The sequence below is a fragment of the Pseudophryne corroboree genome, chromosome 2 (genome assembly GCF_028390025.1).
Source record: "Pseudophryne corroboree isolate aPseCor3 chromosome 2, aPseCor3.hap2, whole genome shotgun sequence".
Classification (NCBI taxonomy): domain Eukaryota; kingdom Metazoa; phylum Chordata; class Amphibia; order Anura; family Myobatrachidae; genus Pseudophryne; species Pseudophryne corroboree.
Window position 1 is genome coordinate 819,134,365 of NC_086445.1, and position 18,668 is coordinate 819,153,032.

Genomic DNA, 18,668 nt, shown 5'->3' on the forward strand with positions numbered 1-18,668 from the left:
TATACTTAGATGTCCAACGATACTTAAGGAAGCTTACTATAAAGAAGTTCTTTGCAAATCAAGAAGATAACCAGGTGACTGAAACTTCCACAGCCACTCCTTTTAAACCAAGATCACTCTTTTTTCCAAAACATATTCAAGGCCCCTTTATTGAAACTTTTGGTGCTATGGTCCTTGAGGACCTAGAAAAGCTCCAAAAGAAACAAAAAAAACAACAAAATTTTTCCTTCAAAGAGAGGAGGGCCTTACAGGATTTAAAACAGCTGAAGGAAGTCATCATCAAACCCTCTGATAAAGGGGGGGGTGTAGTGCTGATGGATTTAACTAACTATGAAAATGAAGTTCTAAGACAGTTAAATGACACAGGGACTTACAAGAAATTAAGGTCCGACCCTACGAGTACCATATTAGCAAAATTAAAAATTTATATAGAAAAATATGAAAAAATGGGGACTATTAGCTCTAGAGAGGCTAAGTTCATCATGGTGGACGAACTGATGGTACCAGTCATATATGTACTACCTAAGGTTCATAAAAATGCAAATAATCCTCCAGGTAGGCCCATCATATCAGGTGTACAGTCCCTATCATCGAATTTGTCCAGATTCATTGACCATTTACTACAACCTATGGTTATCCAGAATAAGTCCCACCTTAAAGATACCAAAGACTTCCTAACACTTCTGAAATCGATACAGTGGGAGGAAGGGGACATTCTGGTGACGGCAGACGTCAGTTCTCTCTACACCATCATCAATCATGATGATGGTGTAGCAGCAATTACTCATTTTTTGGAAATATCAAATTATACAAAGGATCTTAAAGAAATGATAATAGAAGGAATTCAATTTATCCTTAACAATAATTTTTTTCTTTTTCGGGATCAATTCTATATCCAGAAGACCGGGACAGCTATGGGCACCAGATTCGCTCCTAGTTATGCCAATTTGTTCCTAGGACTATGGGAAATTGACAATGTGTGGGCAAATAACCCTTATGGAGCGAATCTGGTGTCCTATGCCCGGTACATTGACGATATCTTTTTTCTCTGGAGAGGGGACACCGCCACCCTTGAGAGTTTTTGTACTTCCCTAAATACCAATAATAAGAATATTGCTCTATCATTTGAAAAAAGTATAGAGTCCCTGAACTTTCTTGACATAACAGTATATGTGAAGGAAAATAAATTACATACAAAAACCTACTCTAAACCTACTGACTCTGGGTCTTATATAGCAGCCAGTAGTTGCCATCATAACAACTGGCTGGACTCCATCCCAATAAGTCAATTAAAAAGGGTCAGGAGAAATTGTACGGAACATGATGTCTTTGAATCCCAAGCGAAAGAAATGAGTGAGAAATTTATGGCGAGTGGCTATAAGGAAGGCATTATAGAAAAAGCATTTCTGGAAGCAAAATCTCTAGAACGCAGTACACTCCTAAATAAAAAACCAATAAAAAAACCCCAAAACAAATATGAATGGGCATTTATAACGGAATTCAATCAACAGCATAAAGAAGTGGAGAGGATCCTTAGGAGACATTGGGATCTGATAAAGAAGGACCCGGTTTTTGGGTCCCTTGTCCCTACAAAACCTGTACACATTTACCGCAAGGCCCCCAACCTGAGAAACAAACTAGTTTCCAGCGTGTTACCAGTAGCAAAACCCACCACAAGGATAACCTCAAAAGGGTTCTATAGGTGCGGAAACTGTATGGGTTGTAGGTCTATTAAGAGTGAGGGTAACAGTAAGATTGTAAACGTTGAAATTAATAATAAAACACATATTATCAAAGATTTTATAACATGTGACAGTAGAAACGTTATATATGCTATTAAGTGCAGTTGCAATCTATTTTATATTGGACGTACTTCCAGGGCGCTGAAAGTACGCCTAGGCGAGCATATAAGAAATATTAAAAAGGGGCTAATTACTCATTCACTCTCTGCACACTTTAAGTCCAAACATAATTGTTCTATTTCCGAAATTAAGGGGTTTTATGGGATTAAACAGATTCAGGGGAATAAACGGAATAATGACCTCAGTGCTAAACTTGCTAGAACTGAAATGCAATATATTTTCACCCTTGGCACTTTAAACCCACAAGGGTTAAATTGTGACTTTGAACTCAAGTGGTTTCTTTGATACTTTTTTGTTAAAAACGACTAATTTATATATATATCTCTTTTGTTTCATTATGTATGTCCCTATCTACGGGAAATGAAAGATCGAATTTTACATATGCCAATTGGTGCTTCTTATTCGAAATCATCCATGCAGACAGCGCTGCAAGAAGCAATATCAGCGCTACGAATAGAACTACATATCCCGTGATCCTCTGGGACAAAAGCGGAAGAACACGCTACGTCACTTCCGGGACTCGTCTCTAGATGGAACATAGACGCAGGGTGATAAAGAAGATAAACCACATATCCCAGAAGTCTTAAGGACAATAGATGAAGACACGTTATGCTACTTCCGGGTTCATGCTGCCTGTGGAACTAAAACGGCCGTAGACTGGAAATGGGGAGTTTTGTTTGATGCGGACTTTTTACAACTTCCGGCGGAAATTCCATATATGGACAATAACAGTTCCTAGCTGGAACTACACTCCCCATAATTCCTGGCAGCGTTTAAGTGTTTTCAAAGTTTTCACTATATAACCAAATAATAAAAGTGGTTTATAGCGGTTTCCCGTTAGGATTTTACATTTAGGTTACATAAATATAGTCATTTGTTGTTTTTTCTGTCCCATTTAAAACGGGGAACATTTACATATTTAATTGGCAATACAATTTCCTGCTACTCACGGATTGGATATCTGTAATATAAATATGGAGACTCCTCACAGTTCAGACAGTTCTTGACAAAGGTCCAGGAAGGACCGAAACGCGTAGAACAGCTGCACTGTGAGTAGTCTGGATGACCTAACCAGGACTTTTTTTAGAAAAACTTTTTATCTTTATATTTTTTTGTGACTTTTTACGACTTTTTGTGATTTTATCACTGTGTTTTATTTGGAAGTACTTCATGTATTTTGGACTGCTGTGAATAAATCCTCTTTTTATACCATCAAAGAGGCTCTTTTCCCTAGTCAGGGTTTTTTTGGTGTAATACTTCTCTGCAAAGATCAAGTGTTGGAAAATCAAAGATACCTTGATAGGAGTCATCTACCCTAACCCTGAGTGAGTTGTGGTACGCATTTATTTGTTTGTTGAGAAAGACATCTGTATATGCATATATTTCCACTCCCTTTCGGTGAGAGTTGAGGTACACTGTTGACAGACCTGAAAGATACCTTTATATGATTCTTCATCTTATCATTCGTGTGAGTTCTGGGTACGCATGAAAAAAGTTTGTGTTCAAACTGAAAGATATTTACTAAAGAAACCTTTATACGTTTCCACTCACCTGTTACTGTGTGAGTTGGGTACGCCCCTTTGGTTTATATTACTGAAGATTACCTTTGAAAATTGTGTGAAAAACTGGTCTACACATATGTCTTTTTCCTTTTCATTTGCATGACCACATTATGACATCTCGTGGAAGAAAGTTACATCAGTGAAACCTTTATGAAGGACACCGGTTATCTTCAGCAAAAGGAAGGAATGTACCAGTATCTTGCTCTATTCTTGTGATATTTGTTTTTTTATGCGCTCTGGACATATTTAAACACCACCTTCTTTTTTTAGTACAAAACTTAGTAGATTTACTCACGTCCGAACGAAGAATTTTCATCGTTGAAGTGATCGGAAGGGGGATTGACAGGAAGTGGGTGTTTCTGGGCTGAAACTGACCGTTTTCGGGGAGTGTGCGGAAAAATGCAGGCGTGCCAGGATAAAACGCGGGAGTGTCTGGAGAAACGGGGGAGTGGCTGGCCGAACGCAGGGTGTGTTTGTGACGTTAAACCAGGAACGAAACGGGCTGAGCTGATCGCAGTGTAGGAGTAAGTCTCGAGCTGCTCAGAAACTGCTAAGAATTTTCTATTCGCAATTCTGCTACTCTTTCATTCACAATTCTGCTATGCTAAGATACACTACCAGAGGGCGGCGGCCTAGCGTGTGCAATGCTGCTAAAATCTGCTAGCGAGCGAACAACTCGGAATGAGGGCAAATGCTGTGAGCTGGGGCTGAGGTAAGTGAACCAGTCCGGAGCACTTTATTTTCTTACTTTCTGACTCAGTCCCGCACTGTGGGGGTCATTCCGAGTTGATCGCACGGAGCAACTTTTTACTGCCCGTGCGGTCAACTAGACGCCACCTATGGGGGAGTGTTTATCTGCATAGCAAGGCTGCAAACGCTTGTGCAGCCCTGCTATGCAAAAAATGTTTCCTGTAAAACAAGACCAGGGTAAGAGTTACTACCCTGTGCGATCGTTCCAGCAATGCAGGTCCCGGAATTGTCAGACATCCACCCTCCAAACGCCTGGACATGCCTGCGTTCGCCGAACCACTCCCAGAAAATGGCCAGTTGACGCCCCGTCCCCTTCTTCCTGTCAATCTTCTTGCGGTCACTGCAGCGACCGCTTTTGTCATTAGCGGCGTTGCTGCCTGGCGACGAGGCACTTGCGCAATGGGGCGCCGCGCATGCGCAGAACCGACCCGTTCGCACTGCTGCAACAAACAGCAACATGCGAACGGGTCGGAATGACCCCCACTGTACCAGCGGCACCGTGAAGAATATCAGCATTCCAAGGGGACCCAGTGCACACATACTCAGCACAGACTAGCAGGACGCCGCAGTCTGTTTTAAATATGAAGACATTTTAATTTCAAATTCTGAACTTAATAGCCAAAGCTACATCAATCACTGTGCATCATAGTCTGCACAAGACCTAATTGGCCACAATAAGACTTTAACCACAACCTGGACCCCGCTAGGAGGGGCAGAGAACTGCACGTTAACCCTGTGTAAGCCATTGATCCACCATTCATGTATATAAGATCTACAAGTGCATGATTGATACATGAGTGTAAATTGAGAAAGATTTGATTAAATATATGATATTATAATACACATGCAGCATCTCTGATCACTATATTAACCATGTATTCCTCAGAACGACATTGCATGCATACAATAAGCAGAAATAGCCATTGCAGAAGGTACATACATTATTGATAAGGGATGAGCGCTTTAAATCCTTAAATTGCTAAATTGTAAATTTGTTAACAAGGTGGACAAACTTGTTTATAAAAGCAGCACTCCCGAACCAGGTACGCACCACAGTGCACTGTAGCAAGATCAATACTAACAATAAAACAATACTGTATCACTACCTCCCACAGTGGTCTTTTGGTTCCGCTTACAGTAATACTGAACATATACTTTAAAAATCAGTATCAGGTGCCTCTCCTGGCCATAGGTCTACGAATACAGAAAATCAGAACTAGAAATTAGGATTTAATTTCAAGAATAACTTCAGAATTTACAGTTACAGAAAAAGATTACAAAGAGTATGTGATTATTTTAAAAGTACACACAGATTTCAGACAATTTCAGAGAAAATAATAATAAGGATAAAACAAAACACAGAGTCCTCATCACATAAGTTGAGAACTCTTGCTGTGAAGGTCGGTACATAACCAGTTACGCCAGACTCTCCTTCCGTAATGCACTCTGGCTTCAGCTGAACAGGCAGATTTATTTCCAGTCCTGCTCCTTGGCCCCCACCCTTGTGGATTGTTTGTGTACTGTAGCTGAAAGTCCTTTGTGTGCCCATTCCTAGGGTTTTCCCAGTCAAACAAACAGGGGCCCCCTTAATTACTTGCTTCATTCTGTTTGAAGCCTAAGATCTGGGACATGTCCATATTGGGAACATTTATGGTGTTAGTGAAAAAAAAGAGAGAGAGAGAGAGAGAGATTCCCAGGACAGATGCCTTCTAGAGCAATTCCTATCACCTTCCTTCAAAAGAATTCTTCATGTTTGTGGACAGCCAGGAGACAGTACCAGTTACACAGGCCCCCCTGCTGGCTAGAATACTCATTTCCTTTTTCAATCCAAATGTCCCTTGACTCAGTTCACACAGTTTTACAAATGACATTTTCCATTCAGAATATACATTGATACAACAATCAATTTGAATAAAACAATTTTTTTGGGATCAGATAACTTGATGGATCATGACCAGTGCCATTTATAGCATTGGATGAGCCGCGCAACTGCACTGGGCCTGTCACAGCACTTTCACAGTCCCTAGACTGCTCCCCCTCCTCCCTATCATAGTACTCCAGGGGGATGTTATGCAAGTTGCCAGGGGTGTGTAACGCTCACTGTCAGGGATGTGTACAGCCGGCCTCAGCCTGCTAGGCTGCCTGCCCGCAAACTTGCCAGTCATCTCCCCTGCTCCCCCCCTCCCTGTCGGTGGGTGGAGTTTTGCGAAATGATGCATTGCGTCGTGAGGTCACAATGCAACGCGTCATTTTACGAATCTCCACCTCCCGAGCGGAATACTATGACAGGGAGGAGGGGGAGCAGGGGAGATGGCTGGTGAGTTTGCGGGCGGACAGCCTAGCAGGCTGAGGTCGGCTGTACACATCCCTGACAGTGAGCATTACACCCCCCTGGCAATTACCAATACGCACCCCTGGCAATGAGCTTTACCTCTGGCAACGAGCATTACACACCACTGGCAACAAACATGACACCCGTTCCAGAGCATGAAACCCCTGGCAATAAGCATGGATCCCAGATCATGAAACCCCTGGCAATGAGAAAAATACCCAGCGCATGAAACCCCTGGAAAAGAGCATGACACCCAGCATGTGAAACCCTTGGCAATGAGCAAGTAATTTAAAACTAATTAGAAGCTTTACTGTAGGGTATAATGTATTACGGGCATTGTGGTGTGTGGCATAATATGTTGCTGGGGGGCATAATATGGTGCAAGGGGCATTATTGTGTGGGGCTTAATATCGTGGATTTTTTTTTCCTGTGGTGGTCGAGGTCTGTTTGTGCAGGGTCAAAAACTGGGGTGTAAGGTAGTCTTTTCCTCTGAGGCCATGCCCATTTTAGCAAGGCCATGCCCCCTAAACAGGAGCTCACGCATTATCAGCGCATGCAAATTTGTGCTTTTTATATCTATAGGGGAGGCACATTTTTGAATGTCCATGGGGGTGGGGAGGCGCATTTTTAAATCTCGCACTGGGATCCAAATTGTCTAGAATCAGTCCTAATCACGACACCAGGCCGAATTACTGCCAGATTATTTACAATTAAAATACAGTTTTCATAGAACAGTATCTCTTAAAGCCTTATTAGCTATAAATTCTCAAGACACTTTTTTAACCAGTGAAAGTGAGAGCACTTTCCTTTTCCTTTTGCTTAACTGCACTTACTAGTATACAGGGTGATTCAAAAGTCGCAGTATACCCTTTTGTTTCAAACCTGTTCAGGAAATGAGAAAGCTGAATACTCCAGTAAGGTATGGGTGAGGTGGGCTATTTTTTAGTGAATGTCCCAAACATGGGCTCCATCTTGAAATCGGACACCTTGAATCTAAGTCAGTATTTTCAAATGGAAAGGGGGTCATGTAAAATGTCAAACAACATCAGAATTTGCTGAAAAGTTTATTGCTGTAAATAGATTTGAAATAGCAGTTACAAAAAGTTACAACACTTTTTTTGTTGCAGGTAACTGAAGATAGCTTTGATAAAATAGGAGAGAATTGAGGTCATTTTGATGTCTGGAGAACGAAGTTTCCGTGTCATAGCTGCAGATTTTAACAACCGACACCCAGAAGGACCTCCAATTTCACATAACACTGTCATGTGCCCAATTTCCAAATTCCGAGAAACTAGGACAGTTTCTAGGAATTTCACATAACACTGTCATGTGCCCAATTTCCAAATTCCGAGAAACTAGGACAGTTTCTAGGAATTTCACATAACGGTATCCGGACTCCAGGTCGACAACAAAAAGGTCGACACACCTTAGGTCGACACCAATTGGTCGACACACCTTAGGTCGACATGGACAAAAGGTCGACAGGAACAAGGTCGACATGGAAAAAGGTTGACATGAGTTTTTCACGATTTTCTTTTTTTTTACCTTTTCATACTTAACGATCCACGTGGACTACGATTGGAACGGTAATCTGTGCCGAGCGAAGCGGTAGCGGAGCGAAGGCACCATGCGAGGGGACACGGTGCACTAATTGGGGTTCCCGGTCACTCTACGAAGAAAACGACACCAAAAAAACATAAAAAACTCATGTCGACATTTTTCCATGTCGACCTTGTTCCTGTCGACCTTTTGTCCATATTGACCTTTTGTCCATGTTGACCTAAGGTGTGTCGACCAATTGGCATCGACCTAAGGTGTGTCGACCTTTTTGTTGTCGACCCTGAGTCCCAGACCCTCACATAACGCTGTCAGGTGCCCAATTTCCAAATTCCAAGGAACTGGGAATTTGGAAATTAGGAACCTGACAGTGTTATGTGAAACTGGAGATCTTTCTGGGTGCTGGTTGTTAAAATCTGCAGCTACTGTATGACACGGAAACATTGTTCTCCAGACATCAAAATGACCTCAATTCTAACCTATTTTGTCAAAGCCATCTTTAGTTACCTGCAACAAAAAAAGTGTTGTAACTTCTGTTTGCAGCAATAAAAAACTTTTCAGCAAATTCTGATGTTGTTTGACATGTTACACGACGCCCCTTACCATTTGAAAAAACTGACTTACATTAAAGATGGCTGATTCCAAGATGGCGCCCATGTTCGGTACATACCATCAGAGCCGGCCCTAACCAATATGATGCCCTAGGCAAGATTTTGGCTGGTGCCCAGTAGCACCGCCGCTGGTTCTGCCTCTGACCTTGCACCTCTTTCCCAGCACCATCACCCCTCACCCATAGCAGTCCTTGTACCCCCTATATTTTAAATAGGAACAGTTCGCACATTTGACGCACAGCCCAAAAAGGGGCATCTTCTTGCTGGGAAGGCCATGGCCACACAATAGTAACCCCAATTCCAATTACGCCACACAGTACTGCAACTTTATTCACATTTGATCATGCGATAGTGTCCATAATTCATATTACATCCCACAGTAGTATTACTTTACCTTATAAACGTTACTCCTCACAGTAGAGGCCCTTATTCACATTACATCACACTGAATTGCTCCTTATTCACATTCCACCACACCTTATTGCTCTTTATTCACATTAGACGACACAGTAGTGCCCTTTCTATATTCAATGCCACATAGTAGAGCACCTTATACACATAATGCCACACATTAGTAATGCATTTATACACAATTCCACACAGTAATGCCCCTTACACATATGAGACACATTAATGTCTTTATAAACATAATGCACCTTACACATTAATGCCCTTTTGCTTATAATGTCCCTTACACATATGCCGTACATTATTAGTGCCCTTATACACATAATGACACACATAGTGCCCCCCTACACATTTGCTGCACATTATTAGTGCCCCTATACACATAATGACACACATACAGTAGTACCCTGTTACACATATGCCGCACATTAAAATTGCCCTTATACACATAAAGACACACATAGTGGCCCTTTACACATATGTTGCACATTATTAATGCATTTTTACATGACACACATAATGCTCCTTACACATATTCCGAACACTACTGCACAACCAACCCACTCACATGCACACAGCACTCACACTTCCACTAACACTGTGACCTCTGCCTCTGCTTGGATACAGATGTGTCCTCACAAATCTTGCATCAATGCTAACGTCGGGCACCTATTTTTAATGAAAATACATCTTATTTGCATTGCTATGTGGCTAGGAGGCACAAGCAGATTCTGCTGATTAAACTGATATGCAGCATGCCTATATACTGTGTGAGACTGAGTCTGTATCTGCATATGAAATGCTACATACAGAATATAGGCATGCCGCGTATCATTTTAATCAGCAGAAGCTGATGATGCCCCTAGGCATAACAAATGCCCTAGGCAATTGCCTAGTTTGCCTATGCCTATGGCCGGCTCTGCATACCATAAAAGATAGTCTACCTCACAAATACCTTACTGGAGTATTCAGCTTTCCTATTTCCTGCACAGTTTTTGAAACAAAAGGGTGTACTGCGACTTTTGAATCACCCTGTATTCCACAATTCAACTAACTCAGTAAATATATCAATAAATACTGTATATATGCAACATGAATATATGTGGCATATACTGTACTGAAATGATGATCACATTTTCTGTTCCTGATTCTGTATGGTGAAATACATCATCTATAGCAATTTTGAAAACAAAATAATCATATAGTAAAAGTCAGTTCATAAGAAGTTATTCTCATCTAAATATAGCTTGTGGATTGTGAAATGTATATTCAAACAAATGTTTGTGGAGTACAACACTTATTATCCTAAAAATTAAAAATCATCCTCGTATTTCTTAACTGCCTATGTTAAGAATGGCAACAAGATTTTTTTTTTCTTTTTTTAAAAGTCATGCGATTGTTATACAGAATACTATATCTTACTTCCTGATCCCTGTCTTTTTCTCGCTGAGCTCATCACCATTATGTCTGATCTTAAATCTGTTTTTACTGTTACTGTGAATGTTACCAACCACCCCTTCTTACCTTATTAATTTTCTAGATTATTTCTTGCAGATCTTGCTGTATTTGAAAACCACAGCTGCCCAATACAATTCTGTAGCTCAGTCACAGACTTGTTTGTGTAACTGCTTAATGTGCTTTAACTGACAAAAACAGGTCCTATTAGAGCCGCAATGATATATATCTCATAGGGGAGGAGATTGAGCACTGGAAAACATAGCTGTGATACAATAGTGTTTCCACTGTTATCTGTTCTTTTGAAGCTTGCAGCAATCACTATTACAGGAACCAAGTTTAAGTATATCATTATCTGACTACTAGTTAACCCCTTTTGCACTTGAAGGTTTTTGTGCCTTGACATCTAAGTCTATTGTCAGATTGTTGTCGGGTGTCAATTTATAAAGGTGTTTTTTTTCTTTAGGCTGACCAAATATAGGGGATTATTCAGATTTGATTGTAGATGTCCTAAATTTAGAACATCTACAATCCCCCCCAAAAAAATAAATAAATAAAAGATTCTGCCGCACTGCTCCACTTCTATCTGATGCCATACATTGTGATATTACATATAGGTCGAGTGTTGCGGACCTACAGGAATGGTTCACAGAGAGCTGATGCGCAGTTGAAGGCTTGTTTTAAGAAGTCCATGTGCATCAGCCGTCTGTTGTTTCACAGCCTGGTGCAGCTCTCCAGGTATTGGTGGTAGGAGCTAGGGGTGGACCCCCCTCTTTGTAAGGGCCCGGGACACCAGTCCCCACAGTCGTCCCCCCAGATGTCACACAGCCGCCACGACCCGCCCCCCCCCAATGGTCCGAACACGCCGGCGTTGTATGGACCGTGCCCCGCCAATGGCAGTTGGCATGCCCCTCCTGCCCCGCGACCTCCTCTGTCTGTCAATCAGGCATAGGCGATCGCAGCCCAGAGATGCTTTTAGCATCTCACTGGGCTCTTGGGGTATGCACCAGCTGTGTGTGCACACTCCACAAAAAATTCAGAGTGTGATCGCTCCCAGTCTGAATTAGCCCCATAGGCTTTTCTTTACTTAGCATAGTGTAATAACGTCATGTTAAACTCATTAGTAAACTCATTTTACTTAATGACAAACATGATCAGCAAGGAGAATGGTTTATTTATGTCACAACAGTGATGTCATTCAATGTATAGATGCATTAGAACAATATAGTAAGTAACAAGTACTATTAGCTGCTTCATTAACACATATAGGTAGCTTACCCAACAACCATGCATCTGGCATTTGACTCACCTGAAATTTTGCAGGGATAGTTTGCTCAGAATGTAGGCATTATGGCATGAACCAGAACAGCCATTAACAACACTTGTGAATTTAAGTTTCACTAAAAGGTGTCAGATATTGTGCTATGCTGCTATCTTTTGCAAATTTATGGGCTAGGGGGTCATTCCGAGTTGATAGCAGCACAGCGATCAGGCTAAAAAGCTGCATTTCTGCGCATGCGTATGGGCCACAATGCGCACGCGCGTCGTACGGGTACAAAGCCAATTGTGGTTATGCATGGGTTGTAGCAAAGTTTTCAGTCGCACTGACGGCCGCAAGAAGATTGACAGGAAGGGGGCGTTTCTGGGTGTCAACTGACCATTTTCAGGGAGTGTTTGCAAAAACGCAGGCGTGTCTGAAAAACACAGGCGTGGCTGGGAGTTCGCTGGGCAAGTGTATGACGTCAAATCTGGACACGAATAGGCTGAAGTTATCTCAAGCACTGAGTAGGTTCAGAGCTACTCAGAAACTGCACAAACTTTTTTTGCAGAGTTCGGCTGCACATGCGTTCGCACTTCTGCTAAGCTAAAATACACTCCCCAGTGGGCGGCGGCATAGCGTTTGCACGGCTGCTAAACCTAGCTAGTGAGCGATCAACTCGGAATGACCCCCAAGGTGTGATGCCCATTTGTATAAAAATGTGCAGTATTCAACTCATGTAGTTGCTGATGTTGCTCTGATTAATGCTCCTGGGTTCTCTCAGTCAGGTGGGGATTTGCATAATACAGGTAGGTACAACACAACATGCCATAACCTTGGACAGCCATTATTCCCACAGCCACACTGCTCCACATGCTTTTGGGTACTTTAAAAGTTATCACAATCAATTTCCTACCAATAGAATGGTGTTTAGAAGCACAAATTAAATGTCTAACATGATTCCATTCATTTGGGGATTTGGAGTTTGATTTCAAACTGAATTTTAGTAAATGAAGGGATTCTATATTGCTCTGTGCAGGGGCATATCTAGAGAGGAGGTGACCCATGTGCAGTCTCTGGGTGTGGGTCCCCTCCTCTCCCGTCCCGTAGCCAGCAGTGCTGTTAGTGCTCTGTCTGAGCACTAGAGACTCTGGCACAGTGCCAGATTCTACAACGCATGTGCAAGTCTACGAAAAAATGGCGCGGCGGACATTTTTCTGAGACCTGCGCATGCGCTGTAGACTCTGGCACTGTGCCAGAGTCTCTAGTGCTCAGACAGAGCACAAACAGTGCTGCTGCGGCTGCCGGCTACGGGACTCGGGAGAGAAGGGGAACCATACCCGGACACCAGAAAGGTAAGTATATAGAAGAAATGGGTGCAGTGTGTGCGGTGTGGGCCCCCTCTGGACCCAGGGGCCCGTGTGCACCCATAGTAAATCTCTTCAATGAAAACCAAATACAAATCAAATGGAAATTGAATGTAAAGTCCCTAGAAAGTTGAATCCGAACTTTAGTAATTTGTGCCCTTGGTTGGAGCTGCTTGATCTCTGGTGGATTCTAGTTTTAATCTCCAGCTTCACCATGCTACTCTTACATGAAAGTACCAAATAAAACAGATCATTTAGACATGACATATCGTCTTTACTAATCAGCAAGGGAGGAGAAAAAGCTAATTAATTATTTGAATTACTTTTAAAATGCTTGCCTTCTGCACAAGTGGAGATGAATGATTCCTGCTATGCCGTCCCAGTACAAATAATTTACAAGCATGCACTGCCGATGTTGGATGCAGTGGAGTGATGTTTTTCTACTGTGCATGCATCTTAGCAGCACCAATCATGTGTCCCATTGTCTGAAGATGCTGCATAGTATGGGAATGTTACGGAATTGTAGCAGGCAGTGGCGTCACAAGGCGGTTGCGGGGGGTGCGGCCGACACTCGGGTGTGACACCTGGACAGGGTGACACCAAAATATAGGCTAGTCTGCAGTGACAGGAGCCAGGTGCTGCAGTGTGAAAGTATCCTAGAGCACCCGGCTCCTGTCATAGAATAGAAGCTGACAGCGCAGGGAGACTGTCTCCGGGGACAGCCCAGTGCAGCCCAGCATCTCCGGAGATGCTAGGCACGCCCCCAGAGTGAAGTTCTCGGGATCCCAGCGAGGCTATGCCCCTTGTACATATGTCCACACCCCCTTTTTTTCTGAGAACGCGCCCCTGGAGATCAAGGGTGCGCACCGGGTGTCACTACACCCGGTAACTCCTCTGGTCACATGCATGTTGCTGAAAATGGTTCTGTACACAGGTTCTTAATAGCTGACATTAGAGGCCATACTCAAATAGAGAATCTGCACCTGATATGTGCTTCCAGAGTGATTGAGCAGCTACCAATGTGTCTGTTTGCATATGTGAGAAGGCATTGTATGGAATCAGCATCTGGAAGGCATGCTGGTCCCTGTAGTGCCAATGGGAAATGGCGGGGAGGGGGGGCGGGGGGGGGGGGCTCCTAGGTAAGCTTAGTATGGATCGCATTGCCAAAAACGGGGCGTCTCGTCCCCATTTTCCGGGAGTGGTAGGGCCAAAGACTGCATTGCGAGATGCAGTTTCCTTGGCCTAGCAGGCAGGTCTGCGACGATTAGCCTGAGTGAGCTGATGCTTAGTCAACTTGCTTCCGCGGATGACCATAATGACCGATGGTCACATTGTTTAAGCCCAGGTTGCAACTCCAGTCACAGGAATGTGATCGCGAATGCAGCAAGGAGGTGTGTAACGCATACTGCATTTGCAGTGCTAAGGATTGCATTTGCAAAGCTCCTGCAAATGTGATCCATACTAAATGAGGGCCTTGTTATGAGTATAGGGGGATGGGGGGTGTTACATGAAACACCAGTGGACGGGATGCCATCGGTCATAAGACTGACACCAGCATCCCGATGCACAGAATCCCGAAAGTAAGTATGCTTACCCTCCCCCGCAGCCTAACTCTAACTCTCCCTGGTAATGCCTAAACCTAATCCACGCTCCCCGCAGCCTCCCCTCGTGGCTAAAATCTAGGAGACCCTGTAATATTTACACTCGGGATGTCGGCGGTTGGGATTCCGATGTCTAAGTTCTGGTGCCAGGATTTTTCCAGAGTGTTGGGATTCTGGCGCCGGGATTTTGAATGCCGGCATCCCGACTACATCCTAGTCTGAGAGGTGCAGGCTCAGGCTTGCTAACTGTGCCACCAACTGCTTTAGCCCAATAAAAGCAAGAGCTGTATTGTCTCATGGTTTTATGTAATTATGTAATAATTTGTTTCTAAATAAGGCATTGTTAGCATCAGTTAAACCTTATATTTTGCAACATTTTAGTTAACTATTATAATATTACAATAATATGAAACAAGGAAGTAATACCCAGGCATGAACAAAGCATGTATGGTGAAATCTTTGACATCTGGTGTACCCAAGGTTATGCAAAATAATAAAAATAAAATAAAAATAAAATGTTGTAGACAGCATTTTAAGATATTACAAGTACCCCATATCTCTCAACTGGAACTCCTTCTAATCCCTCATGGGATGCGGTCAGCATCCCAACGGTTGGATGCCGGTGGTCATGTGACCAATGCTGGTATCCAGACACCAATCGGAATCCCAGAGTCAGAACGCTGACCACAGACATCCCGAAGGTAAGTATTGGGGTGACAGTTAGGGTTAGGGCCCAGTGGGACGGGTTAGGTTTAGGCATTAGAGCGGGAGTTAGCTGTAGCTGCCACCACCTGTGACTTAGCCCTAGTCGCCACCCCAGGTGGGTTAGGGTAGGAGGCAGGGGAGGGATAAATTAATTACCCCGCCCCCTGTCTGCTTTCTAATTGTCGTGATGCTGTTGTCAGTCATGTGACCGCTGCCATCCTGACCGCCGGCCTCCCGTATCACACCTTCCCTCACTGTCTTCTTATTTGTCATTACCCTTACTATACTCCATTTCTTTCAACTGGAACTCCTTATCCCTCATTGCCGCCCTTTCTGGGAAAGTAATATAGTAGAAGTACTGCTTGAGATACAGGCACTGTATGAGGTAGAAGGGGAGGCTGCAGGAGATAGAAGAAGATGCTACTGAGGAGAGAAGAGAGGCACTGCAGGAGAGAGAAGGATATCCTTCATTAGGTGCCACCATTAATAGAAGCTCTGTGAGTCGTAGCATGCTAAAAAAAAAAAAAAAAAAGTGTTCAGATTTAGGCACTGTGTTAAAAAATGACGTGGGGTTGTATAGTTTATTAAACTGCCATCCTGTCTGCCATTGCTGTGCTGCAATGTTTCATAATATGCTATATTATTTTAAACTGCCGTATGTTTGTGCCGCTGCTCTGACGCTTAGTTACCAGCCTGCTCACTGCAGCCTTTGGCCTAAACTGGATGAAAATAAAATTGTGAGCTGTGAGGTGGTCAAAACTGACTGGAAATTACAAGAAATTAATATTATTAAGGTTAAAATACTTTACGAACAAAAAAAGGCCCAAATTATGTGATTTAAGCTGTTTTTAACTTTTTATACATTTAAAAAAATAAATAAATACAGATCCAAAACCAAGATCATGAGACAATTGTGGCAAAACTGAATCTAAAACCAAAACCTGATAATGAATTAGAATAAAAACCAAAGCCAGCAAAAATGGGCTGGTGTACATCTCTACACATAACCTTACATATTTTGTCTTTATTAATTTCACATCCTCCTGATGGGTGGTCTTCAGTTTGCCGGCTGTCGGGATCCTGGCGCACAGTATACTGGCGCTGGAATCCCTTCAGCCAGCATACTGACACCTTTTCTCCCTCTTGGGGATCAGAGCCGGCCCTAACCAATATGATGGCCTAGGCAAGATTTTGGCTGGTGCCCTCTAGCACCACTGCTGGTTCCGCCTCTCACCTTCCACCTCTTTCCCAGCACCATCACTCCTCACCCATAGCAGTCCTTATTTTGGTGTTTGTACCCCCTATATTTTAAATAGGAACAGTTGACGCATTTGGCGCACAGCCCAAAAAGGGGTGTGTTTTTGCTGGCAAGGGGCATGGCCACACAATAGTAACCCCAAATCCAATTACGCCACACAGTACTGCAACTTTATTCACATTTGATCATGCGATAGTGTCCATAATTCATATTACATCCCACAGTAGTATCACTTTACCTTATAAACGTTACTCCTCACAGTAGAGCCCCTTATTCACATTACATCACACTGAACTGCTCCTTATTCACATTACACCACACCCTATTGCTCTTTATTCACATTAGACGACACAGTAGTGCCCTTTTCTATATGCAACGCCATAGTAGAGCAACTTATACACATAATGCCACACATTAGTAATGCATTTATACATAATTCCACACAGTAATGCACCTTACACATATGAGACACATTAATGTCCTTATGAACATAATGCGCCTTACACATTATGACAACCTTTATTAATGCCCTTTTACACATAATGTCCCTTACACATATGTCGCACATTATTAATGCTCTTATACACATAATGACACACATAGTGCCCCCTACACATTTGCTGCACATTATTAGTGCTCCTATACACATAATGACACACATACAGTAGTATCCTGTTATACATATGCCGCACATTATTAATGCCCTTATACACATAATGACACACATAGTGCCCCCTACACATTTGCTGCACATTATTAGTGCCCCTATACACATAATGACACACATACAGTAGTACCCTGTTATATATATGCCGCACATTATTAATGCCCTTACACACATAATGACACACATACTGCCCCTTACACATATGTTGCACATTATTAATGCATTTTTACATGACACACATAATGCTCCTTACACATATTCCGAACACTACTGCACAACCAACCCACTCACATGCACACAGCACTCACACTGCCACTAACACTGTGACCTCTGCCTCTGCTTGGATACAGATGTGTCCTCATAAATCTTGCCTCAATGCTAACGTCTGGCATACCATTTTTATGAAAATGCATCTTATTTGCATTGCTATGTGGCTAGGATGCTTCTGCTGATTAAACTGATATGCGGCATGCCTATATACTGTGTGAGGCTGTGGCTGTATCTGCATATGAAATGCTACACACAGAATATAGGTATGCTGCATATCATTTTAATCAGCAGAAGCTGCTGATGCCCCTAGGCATATCAAATGCCCTAGGCAATTGCCTAGTTTTCCTATGCCTATGGCCGGCTCTGTTGGGGATCCAAGACGCCCCTGGAGGGAGAATAGATAGCGTGGTGCACAAGGGGCTCATTTGCGTTCGCCCAGCTGTCTGTATGCCGGCGGTAAGGATTCCGGCGCCGGTATGCTGACCGCCGGGAGCCCGGCAGCCGGCATACCCTACTACACCCCTGCTGACCCCTGGCCAACATTGGTGTGCAACTAAATCATACAGCCGTTTGCAATCTGGCTGAACCAATTTGCAATAGATAGGACCTGTCCTTGTGTATCAATGTCTATTCTCCCTATTGATTTTAAGCTCGCGAGCAGGGCCTTTCGATTCCTACCTCTATGTCTGCCTTTTATTTCCCGGTTTGTTTTATCACCGTTTTCAATTTTAAAGCATAATGGAATATACTGCGCTATATAAGAAACTGTTAAATAATAATAAATAATGGTGATGGATGTAACGATCCTTTGATAATCGGACCACAGCAAACACCATTTGTGTCAAGTGAGACTACTGTATTTCTAAAGCTATTTTTACTGTAGCTCATTCACGCTGGAATACCGACAGCTGGCATCCTGATTGTAAATATAGCGGGTGGGTTAGGGCTGGGGGAGGGGGTTTGTTTTAAGCACCACCCGGCGGAGTTAGACTGCGGGAGGGGGGT

General features: G+C 43.0%; 1 protein-coding gene across 3 annotated transcripts in view; it reads right to left on the reverse strand.

Annotated features, from left to right (window-relative positions):
- Positions 1-18,668, reverse strand: part of LOC135049809 (interleukin-5 receptor subunit alpha-like) — a 280,810-nt gene that overhangs the window by 204,465 nt on the left and 57,677 nt on the right. Inside the window, exon 1 of one of the 3 annotated variants that reach the window (XM_063955693.1) lies at positions 10,607-10,782. The exons of 1 other annotated variant lie outside the window; for it this stretch is intronic. The gene's annotated coding sequence lies outside the window, so the exon portion shown is untranslated. Of the gene's footprint in view, positions 1-10,606; positions 10,783-18,668 lie in introns of those variants that run through there. One more of the 3 variants, XM_063955695.1, reaches the window with a different exon arrangement.